The sequence below is a fragment of the Ursus arctos genome, unplaced genomic scaffold, assembly GCF_023065955.2.
Source record: "Ursus arctos isolate Adak ecotype North America unplaced genomic scaffold, UrsArc2.0 scaffold_37, whole genome shotgun sequence".
In the NCBI taxonomy this organism is placed as follows: Eukaryota; Metazoa; Chordata; class Mammalia; order Carnivora; family Ursidae; genus Ursus; species Ursus arctos.
In genome coordinates, this window is record NW_026623053.1 from 20,516,536 (window position 1) to 20,539,681 (window position 23,146).

General features: G+C 35.7%; 1 long non-coding RNA gene across 2 annotated transcripts in view; it reads left to right on the forward strand.

The window, feature by feature from the left end:
• Positions 1-23,146, forward strand: part of LOC113266164 (uncharacterized) — a 90,111-nt gene that overhangs the window by 9,091 nt on the left and 57,874 nt on the right. For both annotated transcript variants that reach the window (XR_008957147.1, XR_008957148.1), the window contains exons 2-4: positions 8,667-8,772; positions 17,080-17,360; positions 18,203-18,447. This is a non-coding gene — a long non-coding RNA (uncharacterized LOC113266164). The remainder of the gene's footprint in view (positions 1-8,666; positions 8,773-17,079; positions 17,361-18,202; positions 18,448-23,146) is intronic.

Sequence of the window (23,146 nt, forward strand, 5' to 3'; positions counted from 1 at the left end):
AGAGCAAGGTATGGTGAATCGATCCCATCTCATGAAATTGTAACAAAGTCAGTGATTATATTATGATGTGTGTTCTATTGTGCCTGGCCAAAAAAAAAGTATGTGGGTACAAAACCAGAATTCAGAATATAGAATTCATGTAATTACACACATGTGAAATTTGACGGTTTAGATTTAGCATTTTTCTACTCCTGAAAGAAATACCCACACAAATGTAGTATGTAATAAAATATACTTTTAATAGGTATAATGCAAAAACAGAACTTTTTACATAACGTATATTTATGTGACACAAATATGTAGCGGTCTTGTGAATAACATCAGTTTGTGAAGTCAAATTGATTTTGCATCTGAAAATATCAGATCACACCCTAGAATATCTGAGGTGTTTGCTGAAAATTACAGAAAAATCTCTGGAACTTTTTTTTTAGCACATTCTGTTCCTCGCTGTAATCATCACCTAACTCTAATAAACTTCTTACTATAAGCAGATGCACTTATAAACTATACTCCCAAGAGATTCATTTCCTCTAAACTTTGATTTATAAATGCTGACGTAAATTAACTTGAGCTATCAGTCTCAGCATTTACATGAAATCTCCTCTCAGCTATAGGCCAGAGATTTGCATCCTGAAAGAAGTCTATGATCTCTAAGCAGAGGATGATTTTGGAGAAGATGCTTCCAGAGTAAGCTGACATCACAATGACACACGCAACTGAAAGATCCAGGATGTCTAGGAATATTTTGATTAGAAACCTATGACTTTGAGAAATGGATTGCTCTGCTCATTCTAAGCCAACAAAGCAAAACTTATTACATGGGCCTGCGTGAAAACCCGAGGGAAATTTGATTTATGCTTATTTATAAATATGTGAATATTCTTGTCACTATTTCCAACCTTCTGTTTTCTAGTGCTATTAATAAAGCCCACTTCTCTTCTTTTCCTACTTTATCTTTAACCCTCCTTTTCTTGAGGTATACTCAAGTAGCCTAGAGTGAACACTCTTTCTGAAAAAACCATGCTAAGGAGTCAGTAACTCCAAGTACTTCATCTATTGGCTGTTTAAAATTCCTTCTTAAATTAATTTATTGTTGAAACAGGCACTTCAAAATCCACTTAAGAAATCATATCTGGATCTCAGATGATCCCCCTTTGGGAAGTCAAGGATTATTCCTCAGAATAATCCCAACATTGTTTTAGCCCACCAGAATCAAGGAAATACACAGATTTCCCTGGGGGGGGGGGGATCGTAAGAAGGAAATTATCCTATAATAAGCTTTAAAGTGAAAAATTGCTCACACAGGCAAATGTCTCTCAGGAGAACTGAAGCATGATGCTGGTAATGATTGGAATTCAGAGGAGTGTCTTACTCTTTTGATCAACCTTAGAAAAATCATAACCATCTTGATAAAAAGACATTATGTTAAATTTTACTATTTTTAACTATATCACATTTGAAAACAATTAAACATATTCCTAGGTAGTGTCTCTGTCAGGGCCTAAAATTATTATGTAAAAATAATGGCTTTATTTGCCACATAAATAGTACACATATTATTTGAAGTACCTTTACTGGTTCATTTACTCTTCATTGAAGTATTGGTGTGTTTATAGCTTCAACAGGAATTAGTTTTCCTTTGTACCTGGATATAATTTTTTTTAAGTTTGTGGAGAATGTCACAACCATGAATATATTCCTTTTATTGAATATGACAAGCTACTACTATGGAATAGGATCAGTCCTTCATATGTGGTCATATATGTACCTAAAATGTCCCACCAGAGCCAGAATTTTTGTCCAGTATTTACTCTGTGGCTTAATTTGCTCCCAGTTCTAGTAACGTGACTCACATGAATAGATACGTGAGAAAAGCCTGAGAGGAAGCATTGGATGCTTAATCTCTGTCCTCTAAACACAGAAGGTAATAGGGTAGTAAAACATTATTATTTCTGGGAAAATAGAAGTAATCAAAAATACAACTCTGATTTCTTATTTTAGGAATTTTCCTGACAAAAGTTAATTCTCTTACCTTAGCTCGTGCACACCACTTGTGTTAGAACCAGACCAGGAGGTTTACGTATGTTAAACAATGCTTTTGTACTTATAAAGAGAGAGGGGAGTGGGGAGGAAAACAAACAAACAAACAAGAAAACAAGGCAAATAAATTCAAGCATACAAAATACAAAATTCCAGGTGCAAAGACTAAATGAAATATCCACCATAGAAATTGAATCACAGTGGGATTTTGTGGAATGAACTACTATTACACATAGCACCATGGTTAAATATTAAAAACATTTTATTGACTAAAAAATCTAGCCGCAAAAGTATACGTACTGACAATTCCATTTGTATGAATGGAAAATACTCACCTACAATGATAAAAATAGTAAGTTCCACGGGCATGTAGGAACTTACTGAGATGAAGAAAATGTGCCATATCTTTATGGGAGTTTTGGTTGCAAGGATTTAAACATTTGTTTCAACTCATGGAGTGGTACAGTTAAGATATGTATACATGTTAGTATGTGGATTTTTCCTTAAAAAATATTAACACTAATAGTTGAGAAGGAAACCGGGCTTTGTATTTTTTATTCCTTTGAAGGAGCATGCAATAATGAAATACAGTTTTAGGAGACAGGATGCTTAATTTTGATTCTTGGCTCAATCCTTTTCATTGTGAAATAATGGGAAAATTACTGACCCTTCCTAAGACTTATTTCCCTATATTGCAAAGTAGGAATATGCTTGGTACCAATGATGGAGTGTTGTGAGAATTAAATGCAACAATATGTCTGAAGCACTTGGTAGACTGTGATCATTGTTTAAATTTTCATTCCATGTACTCACAGAACACATATTCTGTACCTACAAAACTGATACTGCTCTGAAATTTTCCTTTGTTTTCTTCTCCCAAACTTCTTATTTCGTTGACCTGAAAAGGGAAAAGGCAGTTGATCTGACAACTTAATTCGAATTTTCTTCCTTATTTTGAGAAGAGACTGCCACTCACGGAAAGATATGGGCACAGTAAACAAAGAGACAAAATAATTGCTGAGCACAAGAGCCTAACCTGTGCTACTTTGTAATGATCAGCTCTTCCTTCCCTTAGCTGTAATCACTTACAGAGAGAAGTTGTGGGAAGATAGTTACTCTTATCCTGTAACATGTAATCAGATAGTTTAGTTGTGCATATTGTCAAGTGCTATAACATTGACCTCTTTCTCTTCAACAGAGCCTGTTGCCTTCCTTTGCTATCTTGCCTCACCTTTCAGTCTCCCCACCAGCAGCATTGCAAGGAAATTCTTTCTGGACTCCCTTTTGTCTGTCCACACCCTTCTGTTTCTTCAAGGTCACGAGCAAACTCCATTTGCTCCATAAGTTTCTCTCTGGGTATTGTAGCTAACTTCAATATTTCCTTTTTGAACTTTGTTTGAAATTACAATATAACACCTCACTGTATTTTTTTATTTATTTCAAGAGTCATCTCTTCCCACCTTCAAATCATAAGCACGCAAAGAATAGAGACACCAAAAGCAGCACATTCTTTAGAAATAAACACAAAGATACGCTTTTAGATTATGAAATGGACCTGAAAGAATATCTGGTTAAGCTACTTGGCTTTTTAGACAAAGAAGGTAAGGTCTTGGAAAGCCTGAGGGACCTGTAAAAAGTTCTCAAAAAAGCAGAACATTATTTGCTTGAATGAAGAGAACTTGGCATCATGGTTGCAAATCTTTTTTTTTTTTTTTAAGATTTTATTTATTTATTTGACAGAGACAGAGACAGCCAGCGAGAGAGGGAACACAAGCAGGGGGAGTGGGAGAGGAAGAAGCAGGCTTATAGTGGAAGAGCCTGATGTGGGGCTCGATCCCATAACGCCGGAATCACGCCCTGAGCCGAAGGCAGACGCTTAACTGCTGTGCCACCCAGGCGCCCCCATGGTTGCAAATCTTAATCTGCCACATGTTCAGCTTGTCATCGTGGGCAAGTTTATTCAAGTTGCTTCCCCATCTGTAAAATTTTGTCACCTTTTTCTCTGATAAAATTTGATCTTATAAAAGGAATATTTTGGAGAGGTTTTTTTTTTCAAGTATAACGAACATTCAGTGCTATATTAGCTTCAGGTGCACAATATAATGATTCAGCAATTCTGTACATTTTTCAGTGCTCATTATGAGAAGTGTAGTCTTAATCCCCTTTATCTGTTTCACCCACCCCCCACTCACCTCCGCTCTGGCAACTACCAGTTTATTCTCTGTTTTTCATTCTGTTTTTTGTTTGTCTTTTTTTTTCTTTGTTCATTTGTTCGGTTTCTTAACATAAGTGAAATTATATGGTATTTGTTTTTCTCTGAGTGACTTATTTCATAAGTGAAATTACACCCTCTAGGTCTGTTGTTGCAAATGGCAAGATTTCATTCTTTTTTATGGTGAGTAATATTCCATTATATATATAGATAAAGATATAGATATAGATATAGATATAGATATAGATCACATCTTTACCCATTCATCTATCAGTGGACGCTTGGGTTGCTTCCATATCTTCGCTATTGTAAATAATGCTGCAGTAAACAGAGGGGTGCATATATCTTTTTGAATTAGTGTTTTCATTTTCTTTGGGTAAATATCAACTTATGGAATTACTAGATCATATGACAATTTTGTTTTTAATTTCTTGTGGAATCTCTGTACTATTTTCCACAGTAGCTGCACTAATTTTCATTTCCATCAGCAGTACATGAAGCTCTTTTTTCCCCCGCATCCTCGCCAGCACTTGTTATTTCTTGTGTTTTTGTTTTAGCCATTCTGAATGGTGTAAAGCAATATCTCATTGTAGTTTTGTTTTGCGTTTCCCTGATGATTAATGATGTTTAGCATCTTTTCATGCGTCTGTTGGCAATCTGTGTCTTCTTTGGAATAATGTCTATTCAAGTTCTCTGCCCATTTTTTAATTGGATTGTTTGGTTGGCTTGGTGGTAAGTTGTATAAGTTCTTTATATATTTTGGACATTAACCCCATATCAGATATATCATTTGAAAATATCTTCTTCCATTCAGTAGGTTTCATTTTTGTTTTGTTGATATTTTCCCTTACTATGCAAAAGTTTTTTATTTTGGTATAGTTCCAATGGTTTAATTTTGCTTCTGTTTCCCTTGCCAGAAGAGACATATCTAGAAAAGTGTTTCTATGTCAAAGAAATTACTGCCTATATTTTCTTCTAGGAATTGTATGGGTTCAGGTCTCATATTTAGGTATATAATCCATTTTGAGTTTATTTTTTTTGTTTGGTGTAAGAAAGTGGTTCCAGTTTCATCCTTTAGATTTCCTCACACTATTTGTTGAAGATACTGTCTTTTTCCCACTGTATATTCTTGCCTCCTTTGTTGTAGGTTAATTGATTATAATCATATAGGTTTATTTCTCAACTCTCTATTCTGTTCCATTGATTTGTGTGTCTATTTTCTGTGCCAGTGCTATACTGTTTGGATCACTACCGCTTTGTAATATAACTTGAAGTCTGGGATTATGGTACTTCCAGTTTTGTTTTTTCTTTTTCAGTGGCTACGTAGGGTCTTTTTTCATTCCATACAAATTCTAGGATTGTTTGTTCCAGCTCTGTGAAAAATGTTGTTGGCATTTTGATAGGGATTGTATTGAATCTGTGGATGGCTTTGGATAGTATGGCCATTTTAACAATATTAGTTCTTCCAATCTATGGAATGGAATGTCTTTTCATCTGTTTGTATCATCTTCAACTTCTTTCATCAGTGCTTTATAGTTGTCAGAGTACAGATCTTCCACCTCCTTGGTTGAGTTTATTCCTAGATATTTTATTCTCTTTGGTGCAGTTGTAAATGGGATTATTTCTTAAATTCTCTTTCTGCTACTTCATTGTTCGTGTATAGAAATACAACTGAAAAGATGGATCTTAAATGAGCATTTGCTAATTTACTATTTTGCATTCTATTTATTCATTAAATCGAGGAAGTTCTAAGAAAATCAAGGAAGTTATGTACTATCTTATTTATGCTAATATTTTTCTCCATAATCACATATCAATCTGCTTATTTTGATATTTTTCCATAATGAATGCCATTATTTAATATAGAAATGATAGCAGAAATTTATCCATTGTCATATCTAATTAAACCATAATATGAGACCAATCTTAATTAAAATTTATGTAAAATTTATATATAAGTGTGTGTGTGTATGAAGCCAATATTTTGTAAAGCATATATATATATATATATATATATATATTTAGAGAGAGAGAGAGAAAATGAGGCCTAAGAATTATTTTTAAATAATTGGTCATACAACCTATATCCTTATTACTAAATTCTAAGTCAATTTTGTTACTGAAAGAGATAATAAAATTCATGCAATAGGTGTCAGCATTAGTACATAAGATTGAGGACATTAGAAGCACATGTGAATTTGCAAAAGAGTACAATTTTTATATTTCTAATTACTTGATATTTTGCCTTTTAAGATAAAGCCTTGTTTCTCATCCACACAAAAGCATTTCAGAAGATTAATTAGGGCTTCATTAATAAATAATTAAGCATTTTATCTCTACATTGCCTGAAAGCAATTGTAAATTACATCTTACCCATGTTGCTGATTCGATGTCCAGCAAACAGACTTGCCTGTGGCAGTTTTGTAATTCCAGCTCATGATATATTAGCCGTACTTTGCTTGCCTTCCAATTCCTCTTAGTTGTTGATAATGCAAATCAAGCCACATGAGTGATAACCTGTCAGGAGACACTGCTTTGGAAAGCCATACTCACACTAATACTAACCATTCAGAATTGTTATATGGAACAGTTCCCTCCATAATTAAGAAGACAAACATGGCAAAGAATATGCTGCTTCATCAAGTTTTGCATGTGAATCATCCCCAAAGTGAACTTTTAAAAAAGAGCCCCATGAGTTCCATCAGGAATGAGGAAAATAAAACATCATGGTGTGTTAACATAGCTAAGTCAGCAAATAAATATCAGATATGAAAAATAAATTTGATATTTAATTATGCATACTGTAAAGTTTATAAGCCAAACTCTACTTGGAAATAATGAAGTATGCATGATTTTACTAGGACAAAATGTGAGTTTATCACCTGACTCCATTACATTGAATTTTAGACATGCTGTTTTCTTGAAGATGACTTTCTCTCTGAGATAACCCAGGCGTGGCATCAACTCACTGACAGCTTGTCTCATTTTTCACTGAACTACTAGCACCTAGACTAGATCCTCATACATACAAAGCATTCAGTAAAAATTGTATTTTAGTAAAATAGCTATAGAAAAATTATTAGATCTTAAAAGCAAATTTATTTAAGCCTTATCATTTAATCTAAGTCACTCATTTCTGTTCAGAAAAACTAGTTATGTCCTGGAGAGGTCCCTTAAGTAGCGAAGAGGAACACAAAGCAGAGCTCTGCCCCTGGAAGAACTGATGATGGAAAGAGAAGACGGAATGTGTGGTAGTTTAAACTGTAAAAGACTGCTGACCTCAAAGAGACAACATAGAGAAATAACACATGCCACACTTTGGTTGAAGCCACTGACTGCAAAGACTAAGTGCAGATCCTACTTCGGAGCCTTTTGAGAGTAGAAAATGAGTCTGCAACTCAGCATGGTCTCCTACTACTTGCTTCCTGAGTATATTGTATAAGACAGGCTCTGAATGAAATTTTGTTTCATTAACTCAACAGTGGATGAAAGGAAGCTTAAAGAAGGGTAGAAATCCTTAACACCTTAGTAATGGAAAAATTTTCACATTGGAACATACATAATTTTTATAGAGGTCATAGTTCATAATAACACCTTACTATTTCCTCAAATGGAAATCATATTGAAGTTTATACGTTTGCCATACATTAAAGTCAATTACTAGTTTATATTGTTCTGCATTACTGTCCTAGAATCATTTTACATCTGTCTCTTGGCAGGTGTATTCACAAAAGTAGATCAAGACACAAATAATAAACTAATCAATATTTTATTCTTTTCTTTAAGGCCTTTTATTTTACCATGCGGGGTTTCAGTACATTAAGCTGGTGCTTTATAATGTGAAACAATTTTGATGATATGCAAATAAGGGACCATTAAAAACAAATGACATGTTTTTGGCAAAGCGTTTGATTGTTTAAATTATCTTTCTGTAACTGAAAATATTCAACATTCATGCATTAAAAGAGTTTGCATTAAACAATAGCTACAAAGTCGAGATGTAGACTCCAGCTTCTCAAAGTGGAAACAGAAGTTAGGTTCTGTAGAGGGCAGATTTCAAAGGACAAAGCTAAACACTCATTAAAAGTTTAAATAGATATGTTGTACCTACTTGGCTGCTTACATAAGTATGAGTGTCTGAGACAGAAAATGAATGTCCCAGGCGGAAGTAAATCAATCTCAAGGGAATTATAATGTAAAGTGGCATAATGATGGGCACACAATGCTCTCTCCACAGCTGTTCTTTCACTTACAACACGAAAGGCAGCACAAGACAGAAGGGAAAGACTGACGAATTGATTGGTTCTGCTGTTTCCTTAGTGTTAATGTGCCATGTCACTTTCTGAGGTTCTTAGATAAGATCCAGTTGCTCCTTAGGCCTTGTTAATTACCTTTCAGATTTCCTTTGTTACAGGATTTGTTCCCGTGAATCTAAGAGACCTTGTCTTGGCACTTGGACAGAAAGGATTGGACTGTTTAACCAGAACTAATGAATATCTTCCATTTCCTTCACGAGAAAGGTAATAAATGTTATGCTGTTTCCTGGATCGCATATGTAAGTGACAGCAAGAAACACCCTTGGAATAGTAATAGTAAAATCGCCTTTGTTAACTCCAAAACATAACAATAGAAATGTGTAGCAATATAATCTGAATCTCTTCTATTTCGTTGTTCTCAGACAAAATACACTGAGAAAGCACTTATGAATTCTGTATAATTCTCATTTTATAATGAAATAAGGGATTTATTCATTTTTTTAGGTTTAATCACAACTGACCAAATGATTCAGACTTTACATTAGACAGTGGCTATCACATAGCACACAACATGCTCATAGAGAAAATGTTGATAGTTACTAACAAAAAAAGATCACTGGTATTCTCTAGCCACTAATGACACATATCAGAGTATGAGGGTGTTTGCACATTATTTTCGTTTGTTGTTTTCTCTTTCTGATTATGTGATTTATCATTGCCATGTTTATGGTTCCTTTCTGTGCAATAAATACGCCTCAAACCATTACTGGCAAACATTCTAATAGTAATGCAACAAAGCAGATTGAAATTTCCATCTTTTGACCATCGATACAAGATTTGTAAGTGTAATAGATTACTTGAGATACCAGTAGATGCTAAAATTAATATCATTTATTCATATATTACTCTAACTTATAGCATATTCCTATATTAAAATCTATTATATTTAAATAAGCTCTTCTGAAATTTTCAGTAATATTCTTCTTCCTGTGGAAATATATCTCTTTACTTGAATGTAATTCTCTACCAAATTTCAAGATTAATATAATTTTATAAAAGTTCCTCTTTGTAAGACAAAAATTTTAGCTTACTTTATTTAATATGGAACCACACCTCCCACACTTACTGATTTGCATTAAAATAAGCTAGGGTTTTAGATGCAGAGTACTACTTTTCAATTCATAGATTTTGTATAATATGTCCTTTTTGCATGACTGGTTTAAATGATTTCAATCATTTTCTTTTCCACATTTCTTATTCTTATATTGTAATCTTCGTTTTCTTTATGATTTAGTTAATTAGAGGATATTTTCTTCCGAACTTATGCGTGCTTTAAAACATCTTGTTTTTTGCTTTTCCTTATGTCAATATTAAAATTATTTCATCCTGCATTTTAGAAGAAGGAACACACCACAGCACAGCAGTTCTGCTCTAAGGCCTGAGGTCCCAGCTGTAATTCCTGTGTCAATCACTTCATACGATCTAGCCTTAGATAATAATTGTAATTCCCCTGTGCGTCAATTTTCTCACTTTTTAAAGAGAGATAACACTAGTTCTTACGGACAGGGATTTTGCTGTGGATAAACTGTGTCCGACACGTAGTGAACCCACAATAAATCATTATCATTGCTAACTCCATTACTTAACACCATGCTGACTTCTGGCATTTATTGCTGAAGAGAAAACCGAAATCCAAGGCAAGTCTGAATGTCATTACATAATGGGTAATGTTTCCCCCCAATTGGATGCATGCAACTTTAATTTATAATTTTAAAAGACAATTATGTTTTATGTTTGGGATTCTTGTTTCATTGATTTTATCTTGAATATGTGGAATTGTTTTGAACTAATTTCTCAGGTTATCTTTCAACTGAGAAAATAGCTTCACCTGGTGTTTTGTAATTAAGAGGTAAATGACACTTGTTCCCGTTCTCTCTTTACTTGCTTATTAATTTATTCTCCTCTCAGAGCTACAGTTACAGCCAGAAGTTAGGTGTATGTGGAAGGTTCTATCCAATTCCCTGTGATAAATGCAGTTGTGCTTTATTGAGGTAGAATTCCTCGTCCAAATTCCTCTGACACAGGGTAGAGTAAAAAGGTCTTGATTCTGTCATCATATACTGTTACTCAAGTGGTTTTTAATTTTAGGAAGCAATTGGAACCCTAGCCCAACCCTGCTCCCACTTTCTGTCCAATTATTTCCATGAATGTGTAGCCTGTGACACCATGTAGAAAAAAAGGAGGGTGATTCCTCAGGAAACAGTATCCCACACTCAAGAGGAAGAACTCAGGTTTCTCATCGATACAATACTTGCATTTATGAACCAGGTGCTGAGAAAATGATTCCAGAATCACGCCCGTTTTCAAATTGTAGTAAGACTACAACATGAGACAGAACCTCTTAAAAAGTTTTTTAGTATAAAATACAGTACTGTTACCAGGCACGATGTTGTACATCAGATTTCTAGAACTTATTTATCTTGTATAACTGAAATTCCGTACATGTTAATTAGTGATTCCCCATCTCTTCCCCACTCCGGGCCCGTAGAAACTACCATCGTATTTTCCCTTTCCATGAGTTTATCTCGTATGCTTCATATAAGTAGAATCATGCAGTATCTGTGCCTTTGTGACTGGCTTGTTTCACTTAGCATAATGTCCTCCAAGTTCATCCATGCTGTCACAAAGGACAGGGTTTCCTTCTTTTTTATGCTTAAGTAATATTCCATGGTATGTCTATATCCCTTTTTTTTTTAATCCATTCATCCATTGATGGATATTTAGGTTGTTTCTATATCCTGGCTGTTGTGAGTCACACTGCAATGCATATTGGAATGCTAATATCTCTTTGAAATCCTGACTTCAATTTTTTGAATAAATACCCAGAAGGGGAATTGCTGGATCCTATGGTAGTTCTATTTTTAATTTTTTGAGAAACCTCTGCACTGCTTTCCATAGTGACTGCACCATTTTGGATTCCTACCAAGAGTGCACAAGGATTCCAATTTCTCCACATCTTTGCCAGCTCTTCCTGACGTTTGTTTGTTTGTTTTGATAATAGCCATCCTAAAAGATGTGAAGTGGTATCTGATTGTGGTTTTGATTTGTATTTCCCTGATGGTTAATGATATTGAGTCATTTGTGTATCTTCTTTGGAGAAATGTGTATTCAAGTCTTCAGCCCATTTTTAAATTGGATTATTCATTTTTATTTGCTACTCAGTTGTAGAAGTTCCTTGCATATTTTGGAAATTAACCCTTTATTGGATATAAGGTTTGCAAACATTTTCTCCCATTCTGTACATTATCTTCTCACTCTGTTGATTGCTTTCTTTGCTGCAGAGAAGCAAGGAACATATTCTGAAGGTTAAGGCATATTTAGTGTGACTTTCCTGAGTAATACTAAATAGCATTTTAAAAAATTTCGGTATTTTATTTTTTAATGTAACTTGTGATACATATATCTGGTAGTTTGTGAAATAATATCCCCCAATATTCTCCATATTAAGTGCTAAATGTCAAAAAATTAAAAAAATAAAATTATGGAATAATTCAACAGGCATTTCTTAAGTAAATTTGAGGAAATATCAAAAATGAAAGCAAAAATAAAATAGATAAAAATGTAGAGAGAAGCAAAGACCATGGATTACTTCAAGAGGGGCAGCTTCCCATTTTCCTGACCATTGCTTTATTTACATATTAAGATAAAAAAAACAACTTTATCTTCCACCATGAAAAAGTCTACCATTTATAATTGAGGTTTTCTTCACTCTAAAACATAGCTTCAAATCTGAAATGTGATTCTTCGCTCCATAACTTTATTTTTAACACCCCAGTTTCTTTTTTTGTTTGCTTTTGGTTTTGTTTTTGCGCTTTTCCTAAAACACTCTACATTGTTCACGGATGCAATATATGCTCTTATTCACTGAGATTTTGGAACTGTCTTCACCTGGCATGGTTTCTTTTTCCTCCAAGTTCTTTTATGTATTTGTTTTGATTTAGTATTTCTTCTTAGACACTTTCTTCAGATATCTGGTTATTCTTGGCTGTGTACTTATAAATGAAGGGAACACTAGACACTGAAGGGAATCTCTGTGCCTGTGTGCACAGCCATCGCCTCTGGCTTTATAGGAGGAATAAGGTGGGCTATTTCATCTGAGAATTCCCTATCAATATCTACAATATGTTTCTCTTGAGTGTTCAGATTTCATGAAGTTTCTTTCAATCTCTAGCTCTGAGGGAATAAACCTTGCTGCCAGTATACTGAGAGTTAAGTTTGGAACTTGTTTCACAATTCCAGTTTTCGCTAGAATATTTAAAATCAGCCAGGTCTGAATTTTCTAAATATCACATGCTTTTGTTTTATTCTCTCCAGGGAATAATTCTCCAGTCTTCTTGTGGCTGTGTTAAATGGGTAATTGCTTCATAGAAGCTTTCAGCTGTGTATCACATTTAATACCCTCCTTAAACCCTATTTCCAGAGGCACCTATTGCCAGATAATCCTGAGGTTTTTGATGTTTTTTTATTTTAAGTCGTGCTGCTTTTCACCTTCTCCCACTGAAAACTTAGGGTTGCCAGATACGATACGGGACTGTCTGTTATATATGAATATACTTTTATTCTAAAAGAAGTGTTCATTGTTTTTCTGAGATGCAGATTTAACTAGATACCATGTATTTGCATTTGCTAAATATTGCCATCCTATTTAAAATATGACCTCCTCGGGTTTGCTCAATCAGCTACTACCTACTATTTATTTTACAGTTGCCAAAATTTGTAGCTATCATTACACTCCTGTTCTCTTTGTACTTGTGTGTTTACACCTTAAAAATCTGTTTGCTATCATTTTAGTGTGGCTTGAAGAAGAAGCAGATCTTTTCTTGTTCTGTCCGCTATCTTAATCAAAAGCAGTTGTTTTCAATGTAAATCTCAAGATGCCTTCTTCATTACCAAAAGAGAAGCTTGAATCCTCTTGATTTAACCATGCTTAGAAATATATTAGCCACCTGATATATACATTAATTCTCGTTTAAAGTGATGTCATCAGTAGGATTGCAATGTCACCAAGTCCAATAGAAACAAATTTTATAAGCTGTGAATGTGAATTTTTGGACATGGAAGCTGAGACATGCATTTTATATTTATTACTGTCACTTAAAGAAATAGTCTCATAAAATAGGAAAGATGAAAATATAAATCTCCTCAGGAGTTTTTGTTAATTCATTGATCTGATTGACAGTTTTAGCAGAGTGCTATGTGAGTTTGGGCATAAGACGATTATTCGTGGATTCATTATATAAAGTTCATGCCAAGTTTAATCTACAATCCAGTCCATAAAATGATTTATAAGAGAAATATTTGAAAGTTTTCTGGGACTGGATAAGATCTTAAAGACCATTTTTCCTCTGTCTTCTGATGGGTCATTATATAACTCTTGTCTCCTTCACAAGTTCCAACTTTTTGACTTAGTAAAGCATATGCATTTTTAAGTAAAGTCTTAAAAATAACACAGTGTACAACATACCAGTTGGGATGCCTCCTCTGAATTCTAAGAATAATTTAAGTTTAAAGTAACCTGATTTTATATAAAACCTTAATCCCTTAATTTCTTACCATTAACACTCATTCTCTCCTCTTCAAACGCAGTTTGAATTTAGGCATAAAGTATTCATTTAGAAGTGATATAATGCACAGAAGTTTTTATTTTCCATCCTGGGACATCTTTAGTGAATTTTGATGGTTGAGGAAAGCTAACCATAGATTAACAGTGTCCACCAGTTTTGTGAAATTTTTGTCAGAACCATTTCTATTACTCTAAAATCATCTTGGATACTGGTTTGTTTGTTTGTTTTTTTAAGATTTTATTTATTTATTTGAGAGAGAGAGACAGAGAGCATGAGCAGAGGGGAGGAGGCAGAGGGAGAAGGAGAAGCCGACTCCCCGCTGAGCAGGAAGCCTGACGTGGGGCTAGATCCCAGGACACTGGGATCATGACCTGAGCCAAAGGCAGATGCTTAATTGATTGAGCCACCCAGGTTCCCTTCATCTTGGATACTGTCATGAGAAGTTGCCATTTCCTTCATTTCCTTTAGGGAACTCTCTGGAATATTGTTTATATTCCAAAGTCCTTTTTTTATTTTTATTTATTTTTTATTTATTTTTATTTATTTTTTTTTAGAGAGCGAGCGTGAGAGGGGGTGGGGGCAGGGGAGAGGAAGATAGAGAATCCTAAGCAGGCTCCATGTTGAGAGCAGACCCTGATGCGGGGTTCCATCTCAGAACCCTGAGATCATGACCTGAGCCAAAACCAAGAGTTGGATGCTTAACCTACTGAGCCACCCAGGAGCCCCTATTATAAAATCCTTTAGCTTTTAGTCTTAAGGACGGCATTTGACTTCTATTACATGGACTTTTTATATGTAGTCCTGTGTGTCTGTGTGTGTGTGTGTGTGTGTGTGTGTGTGTGTGTGTAATACAGGGATCCCTGGTGTGTTTGTTTCTCATTTCGACAGTTAACATTATTGCACTCTGACAATTGGGTCTGTGTTACCATCTGTCACTCGGGGAATGTGTCTGTCAATTAGCACTTCTACAGCACTGTCGACCCACCAAACTTACCAGGAAAATAGCTTGAAAGCTACTGTCAAGAGGAAATTGAACTAGGTATCGAGTTCTTTGGAAGTACATTTATTTCACAGCATCTGCGTGTCAAGTAGTGAAGAATGCCCTTTCTAACTAGGTGAGAAAGTGAAATTTGTCTTTTTAGAGAAACTTCCATAAAGTAGGATATGCTCTTCCAGCAATACCAATCGATCTATAACATGTTTTCAAATTTATTCATTTATTTATATACAATTTTGAAGTATGTTCGAAAAAAACGCATCATAATTTTTTTAAACAACCCTATATTTACGAAATAGCTAGTACCTTTATTTTGGAAATGACTTAATGGAAATCTCTGATATTTCACTCATCCCACTATAATCTAACCCATAATATCTTAAGGTTAAACTATTAAGGGTGAATATCTTTTCCAAAAAAACATTTCCTTGTATAATGACTAGATGTTTTTCCAAAGTTCATTTTAGAAGATTATCCATAGACTCTGGTCAATAACAACCTACTTATGAAGGATAGATTTCTAAAACAAACACACTGGAGTCACTGTGAAGGTCTAAGTGAAAAAGATTTCTCAGTTGCCCTTTGTTCTGCTTGTTCAAATGCGTCCTATAATTATACATTTTAGAACCTGAAAATAAAATTTCTTTAGTCCAAGAGTCTCATCAACAAGCTTTGTTATTTATGTTTCCAGCACTAAATAGAATAAATGAATTTACATACAACTGTGCATGTGTGTGTGTGTGTGGTGTGTGCACACATTAACACATGCATATATCTTCACAGTTTCACGCTAAAGGGACTCTATTGTTCTCTTAAAGTAATTTAATCTGCTTTTATAATTTTCTATTTTTTCTAACCTGACCTACTGCAGGGGAGTACACATACATGTGTATGCATACAGGGGAGTACACATACATGTACATGCATACAGGGGAGTACACATACATGTGTATGCATACAGGGGAGTACACATACATGTGTATGCATACACACACATATATTCAGACACGACCTTTTATGTAACTCTGGGTATATGTATATGTACATAAATGCATGTATTCATCTGTAGAATAGGTTAGAAAAAATAGAAAATTACAAAAATAGATTAAATTACTTTTTTTTTTTTTAAGATTTTATTTATTTATTTGACAGAGATAGAGACAGCCAGTAAGAGAGGGAACACAAGCAGGGGAAGTGGGAGAGGAAGAAGCAGGCTCACAGCAGAGGAGCCTGATGTGGGGCTCGATCCCATAACGCCAGGATCACGCCCTGAGCCGAAGGCAGACGCCCAACCGCTGTGCCACCCAGGCGCCCAGATTAAATTACTTTAAAAGGACAACAGAGCCCATTTAGCGTGACAACTGTATGTACACTTGTTAATATGCAGTGGTTTTGGAGTCAAACAATGGCTCAGATCCACCATGTTGGCAGTGCAATAGCAAACTTTTTTTTTATATCTCTCAGCTTTAGGTCCCTGATCTATAAAATGAGAATGGGAACATTTTCATGAGTATTCAATAAGGTAATAAATTGAATGTGCCCACCTAGAAAATGGTACATGGTAAGAACTCAGTTAATGTTAGCTAAAAATTGGTAAAAATTGTTTTACACATCTCAGGTACCTCTAAAGGCATAATTATATTGTCAGACAGTAAAAAAAAAAAATTCATAATAATAACATTGAGTCATCTGAGTCATACATATCCTTAGATTTTATAATGAGAAAAGAAAATTATAAAATTTTCTTATAAAATAATAAATAAAATAATAAGAAAAGAAAAGAAAATCCATTCTTCTCTTGTTAGATAGTGAAACTAAACCCCTTAAAATCCTTGATGAAGAAAAATGTAATTATTTTCAATTTCCTATGTTAATTGAGTTACAGGAAAGCATAATAAGTTCTTGAAAACACTTCACATCATATGTAATATTTCTGTCGTTGTTGTCTAGCTTCCAAGTTATTTCAATTATTGGTATCAGCCCTTCAAATCACTAGGATGGTGTGTTTCAGCATAGCTCCTAGAAAACTAACTCTGCATGCCACAAATTGATCATCATCGTCACATACCTAGAAAAACGGTGCTTGTAACCACGAAAGACCATACTTACGCTGGTGTTCAAGGGATGTCTTTGAGGAATATGAAATTTTTGATAAGCCGCAACTTGGAGCCTTCCCAAATCTGACACCATTGCCACCAACTGAAGTGTTTTTCACATGAAAACCTACTGAGGTCAGTAAAACTTTTCGCCAGTTATATTTGATGTCGTTTGCTGAGAATGTTTCCTTCAAACATTTGGAAGTAGATTGTATTTCTGTAAGGTGTATATTTTAGAGGGCTCATTTTTATCTAACTTCCAGCTTTATCCTCTGTGGGACTTCTTTACATGTCTGCTCTATTTTTATTATCAAGGAAAATATTTATGCTTTTCAATGCAAGGTAAAATAAGGAAATATTTCAGTAAAACACAAAAGAGGAATTGTTGCCTTTTGTGTCAGTTTGAGATTCTCCCCAATATTATAAAACACAGCAGTATTAACTCAGAAGGCTTCTCTGTGATTTTTCCAGTACATCAGTCTCCACACTCTGATTTTGCCCATTAGTAAAGTGATTTTATTTGTTTGTTTATTTATTTATTTATTTTGAGAGAGAGAGAGAGAGGACGTGCATGCACATGTGCGAGCAGGTGGAAGGTGGGGTGAGGGGCAGAGGAAGAGAGAGAGAGAATCTTAAGCAGGCTCTACATCCACCCACTCAGGGCTTGATCTCACAACCCTGAGATCATGACCTGAGCTGAAATCAAAATGTTTAACCACTGAGCCACCCAGGTGCCCCAATTAGTACAGCAATTTTTAAAAAAACATACCTGGATTTGAATGTCAAACGAAAGTTTTCAATATCCATTATGACATTTGGTAGGATGGTGCTAATTGTTTGCTTCATCAGACAGAATTGCATTTTATACATAAGAATTATTTAGCTGCTACAATTTTTTTGGTTTTTTTCCCCTTTTCTTCTTACTCTTAATCTCTCTCTCTCTCAATCTCTCTCGCTCTCTGTCTTCCTTCCATAAGGGAAAAATGCAAACCTGAAGAGCCAAGAGTAGATGAAGTGAAAGATAATAAATAAGAGCAAGAGAATGTTGGAGGGACATCAGCAAGATGGCAAATTAGGTGGTTCCTGACGGCAGTGCCTGTCACAGAAAAAGCAACTTACAATTATGCAGAGACGAGACAACTTTGCAAAGATGTTAGAAACTGGGAATGAAGCTGATGAACCCCCTCAGACCATAAAAATGGAGAAAGCCTACATTAAGAAGGTAAGAAGAGTTGTTTCACTTTGACTTCATTGTTCCTCTCCCAAGCTGGTGAAGCGCTCCATTGGGTGGTGGGGGGGGGGGTGCCCAGGCCTGTAGTTTCTTCAGTGGGAACATGCGAACCTAAAGTGGACATTCAAATTCCCCAGCATTTGGGGATGGTTTTGGGTAGGCACACGTAGGTATTGCCTCATGTGATTCACCTGGGGAATCAGCTAGAGACTGAGAAGGGTGGGGCGCTCACAGCAAAGAGCATGTGGATCTTTGCAGACTGAACTTCTCTTAGTGATGAAACCCAAATAGACCCCAGCCAGTGGTTCTGCCCATCTGCAGAGCAAAACTGGGGCACCATCCACCCTGGGAGCTCTGTTGGCAGTTCTGCCCAGTTTGGGTCCTCAGCCACTGAGCCATCATGACTGATCAGATGATTTTTTGGCCTTTTCTGGACAGGGAGCCAAGGCAGTTTCCCCACCCAACTGTTGAACATAGCATCTGGCCCCACCTAATTTGGAAGTCTGGATAATAATTCCAGGCAACCTTGGAGCTCAATCTATGTTACCGCGGGGCCACAAAGCCCAGCTACAGCCCAAACTGGTAGTTGAGCTCAGCCAACAGCCCCACGCAATTGCTAAGCACAGCCTGCAGCTTTGCCAGGAAGAAAGCCAGTGACCCCAACTGACCTTGGAGGAGAGCGTCTAACCCTGTCCAAATGTGGGGTACAGCTGATGGCCCCACTCAAGCAGGGTGCCAGGCCAGCAACCTTGCACATCAGGGGAGCACAGCTAGCAGACTGACCATTAGCAAATCATCAACTATAGCCATGTCCCACTTTGGGGCACAGCCGGTTCACCTTCCTGATCACAGCAGGGCCTAAGGCTCTGTATAATTGCAGCACCCAATAACCTAGAAGAAATGGATAAGTTCCTAAAAATATACAGACTACTTAGACTGAGTCATGAAGAAATAGAAATTTGAACAGACCACTAGTCTGCAAGGAGATTGCATGAGTAATCGAAAAGCTCCCAACACAGAAAAGCCCAGGACCAGATGGTTTCACTGGTGAATTCTACTAAACATTTAAGAAAGAATTCATGCCAATCCTTCTTGAATTCATCCAAAAAAATTAAAGAGAAAAGAACACTTCCAAACATATTTTATGAAGCCATAATTACCCTATACCAAAACCAGATAAGGACACTATAAGAAAAGGAAATTACAAACTTATATCCCTGATGAATACGATGCAAAACTCTCAAAATTCTAGCAAACCAAATCCAAAAGCACATTAAAAGGATCCTACACCATGATCATATGGGATGCAGAGATGATTCAACATATACAAATATATCAATACATGTGATACACTGCCTTAATAGAATGAAAAATAAAAATCATGCGATGGTCTCAATAGATGCAGAAAAAGCATTGACAAAATTCAATCCTTTCATGGTAAAAAACATCAACAAATTAGGCATAGACATGATGTATGTTGACATAATAGAAACCATAAATGAAAAGCTCACAGCTAACATCATATTTAACAAGTGAAAGATTGAATGCTTTTTTTCTAAGATCAGGAACAGAACAAGGGTACACACTCGTGTTACTCCTATTCAATGTAGTACTGGCAGTTTTAGCCAGAGAAATCAGGAAAAATAAAGAAAGCATACAAATCAGAAAGGAAGAAGTAAAATTGTTTCTGTTTGCATTTTTATACACTAACAATGAACTGTCTGAAAAAGAGAAAATCCCAAGGTCTTACCATTTTTTATAGTGAGCCACCAAACAAGCCAGTCAACGTTTACTGGAAACAAGCTGTCCCATGAGATTCATGCTGTATTTACCTTGACTTATTTATTTAACTATATGAACAGTTACAGAAACTAGTCAGTATCAGGGAATAGAACAGACTTGCAGTTTGGCATTCATCAAAAATGTGCAGGAATTTTCAGGGCCCCTGCTGGACTGCTTCACTTAGTAATTTCGTTTTGTTTGTCTGGTTATATTTTTCTTTTAATCTCAGATGCACAGAATTGAGGAAAACATATGTTCACTTTAGACCCAGTATTTTAGCTGAACTCTCATACTATAGCCCTAGGCTTTGGTTGATTATATTGGATTCTTTACTTAATAATTTCATTTTGAAATAATGATAATTCTTCTCGTCTAAACCTGAACAATAATTTTTTATTAAATTCACCGTAATCATTAAAATATTTATGATGATAACAGGCATGACTGTCCTATTCCTGACTGTTATTGAGAAAATTCTTCATAGATCTCTCATTTCTGCATGTCATACAAAATGAGACACTAACTTCCTTTGTCCTGTACTCTAATTTCAAGCATGTCTATATAGCAAATAGCCCTAAAAGATAAAGATAGTGTCTTCAACTGGAACAAAGAGCAGTCATTCTCATTGTCCAAAGTAATAAACAATGTCTCAATGTGGAGCAAAATGTAGACATGGTTACCACCCATTATAATGGCTCCTAGTTTCCTAAGCTCAGGGTTCTTCTAAATGTAACCAGTCACATGTACAAGTATCCATTGGTTCTGGGGCAAGTTGAACAGACAAAAATAAGTGGATGCTTATATTACTTATTGTACTGTGAAAAAAAATGAAGACCTTTCTGTTAGACTCAGAAATTATGTGCTCTATCAGCAGTCAGGAAATAGTGGCAGATTAACTTGTAACATCTCCCTTAGAGCAAAATCTCAGACCATTCATACTTACAATTTTGCCAATCAGAACGGGATTCTGTGAGAGCTACGACTTTATGGAAGAGAAAGGACAAGGTTCCTGTGTGTTAGATTCAGTGATGTAAAAAGATTCCCAGAGATCCAGCAATTTTATGAGGCAGATGAATGCCACCTAAAGATGGTGTACCATGCTAAAGGCATTGTCAGCCTGTGACCCCGAATTGATGTAGGTCACTTGGAAGGACAAAAATTGTAAACATTTTTTCCAGGGGTACCGCGTGTACTTCAGGAACTCCACCTCTTGTGTGAGGGCCCAGCGTTAATTTTTAATGTGCCACCCTGCCCTAAACATAATGACTTCTACTATGAAAGTATCGCAGAAGACATTCAAGTGTACAAGGAAATTCCACTAAAGATCACGTAGTTTTCAGATGTCAGCAGAAATATCTCCAAAATAAAGATACCCTTGTTTGCTTAGGGGAGCTTTCCAGAGCAATGGAATATTACTCAGCCACAAAGAAGAATGAAATCTTGCCATTGGCAACAGCATGGGTGGATCTAGATTGTATAATGCGTAAATGAAATAAGTCAGTCAGAGAAGCCAAATACCATCTGATTCTAATCATGTGTGGAATTTAAGAAAGAAACAATAAGCAACAAGAAAAAAGATACCAACAAAACCAGATTCTTAACCATAAAGAACAAACTGCTGGCTACCAGGGGGAGGTGATAAGGGGATGGGTGAAATAGGTGAAGGGGATGAAGAGTACACTTATCATGATGAGCACTGAGTAACATATAGAATTATTGAATCACTATATTATATACTTCAAACTAATATAACACTTTATGTTAATTATATTGGAATTAAAATAAAAAAATAATAAAAAGTATAAATAAATAGATAGATAGATAGATAGATAGATAGATAGATAGATATTTTTTTTTAAAGACTCATTATCCCTACAATGGGATGATCCAGTGAGAAAAGCTGAAATGATCAATGAAACCACTTCAGCTATACGTAGCATTTAGGTCAGTCTCTGCATTACTGACCAAGGTTGCTATGGATGACAAAATTGTCCTAGACTTCCAACTTTTGGGAAAGGCACTGTTTGTGCAATAGCTAATGCAATCAGTGCATTGGGGCAGAAGGAAAGACCAGTTTAAAAAGGTAAGGAGGAATACCCCGATGGTTTTCTTCAGCTGCTTTGGGTCCAGAACCTGGGGATAAGTTTGAGCTCAGTACTGCAGTTTAGTGTGTTCTTGCTGCTTGGAGTCCTGTTAATAGTAGTCTTAATTAAATGCTCTATGAAGCAAATTGAATAGATTTGATACCAGTCTCTGTTTGGTTAATCAGAGTAGCCACCAGGGTGGAGTACTTATGGGAAAATTAACCTGAGGCCAAGATGGTTTATGACTAAGGGGTACCTGCTGTTGGAAGGCAATTCTTCATGGATATCTCATGTGTCTGCATATCTCATGAAAGGAATCATGACTGCCTTTAGTCAGGACTATTGCTAAAGGATGTTTATAATGTAAATAGCCTTGTAAGTTGGGAGGGGTGATTCTCTAGGTAGGAAAGGGTGACTGTGCTTACATAGAACCTTGAAATGTAGAGATAATGGTTTTTCTCCAAAGTAAAGGGCAGGCATTCTTATTGTCCAGCATGATAAAGATAACATCTCATGTTGAAGCAAAGGAGAAGCATGTTTACTAAGTATTATAATAGACTTGGGTTCCTAAGTTCAGGGTTCTTTTCCTATAACATAGTCCACTGCATGGAGAAGACTCCATCTAGGGCCATTTAGTTGCCTCTATGGAATGTGGGGATAAGGGGAACTGACAAAATATGCTAATGCTCAGAGTGCTTGCTGTACTGTGATTAATACAGTCCTTTGTCTTGAATCTTAAGAGTTCCATTTCTTCCATCAACTTCGGTGAAACTGGCAGGTACATTGTAGGTTTCTGTACTTTTCTATATTTGATAAGATATTTT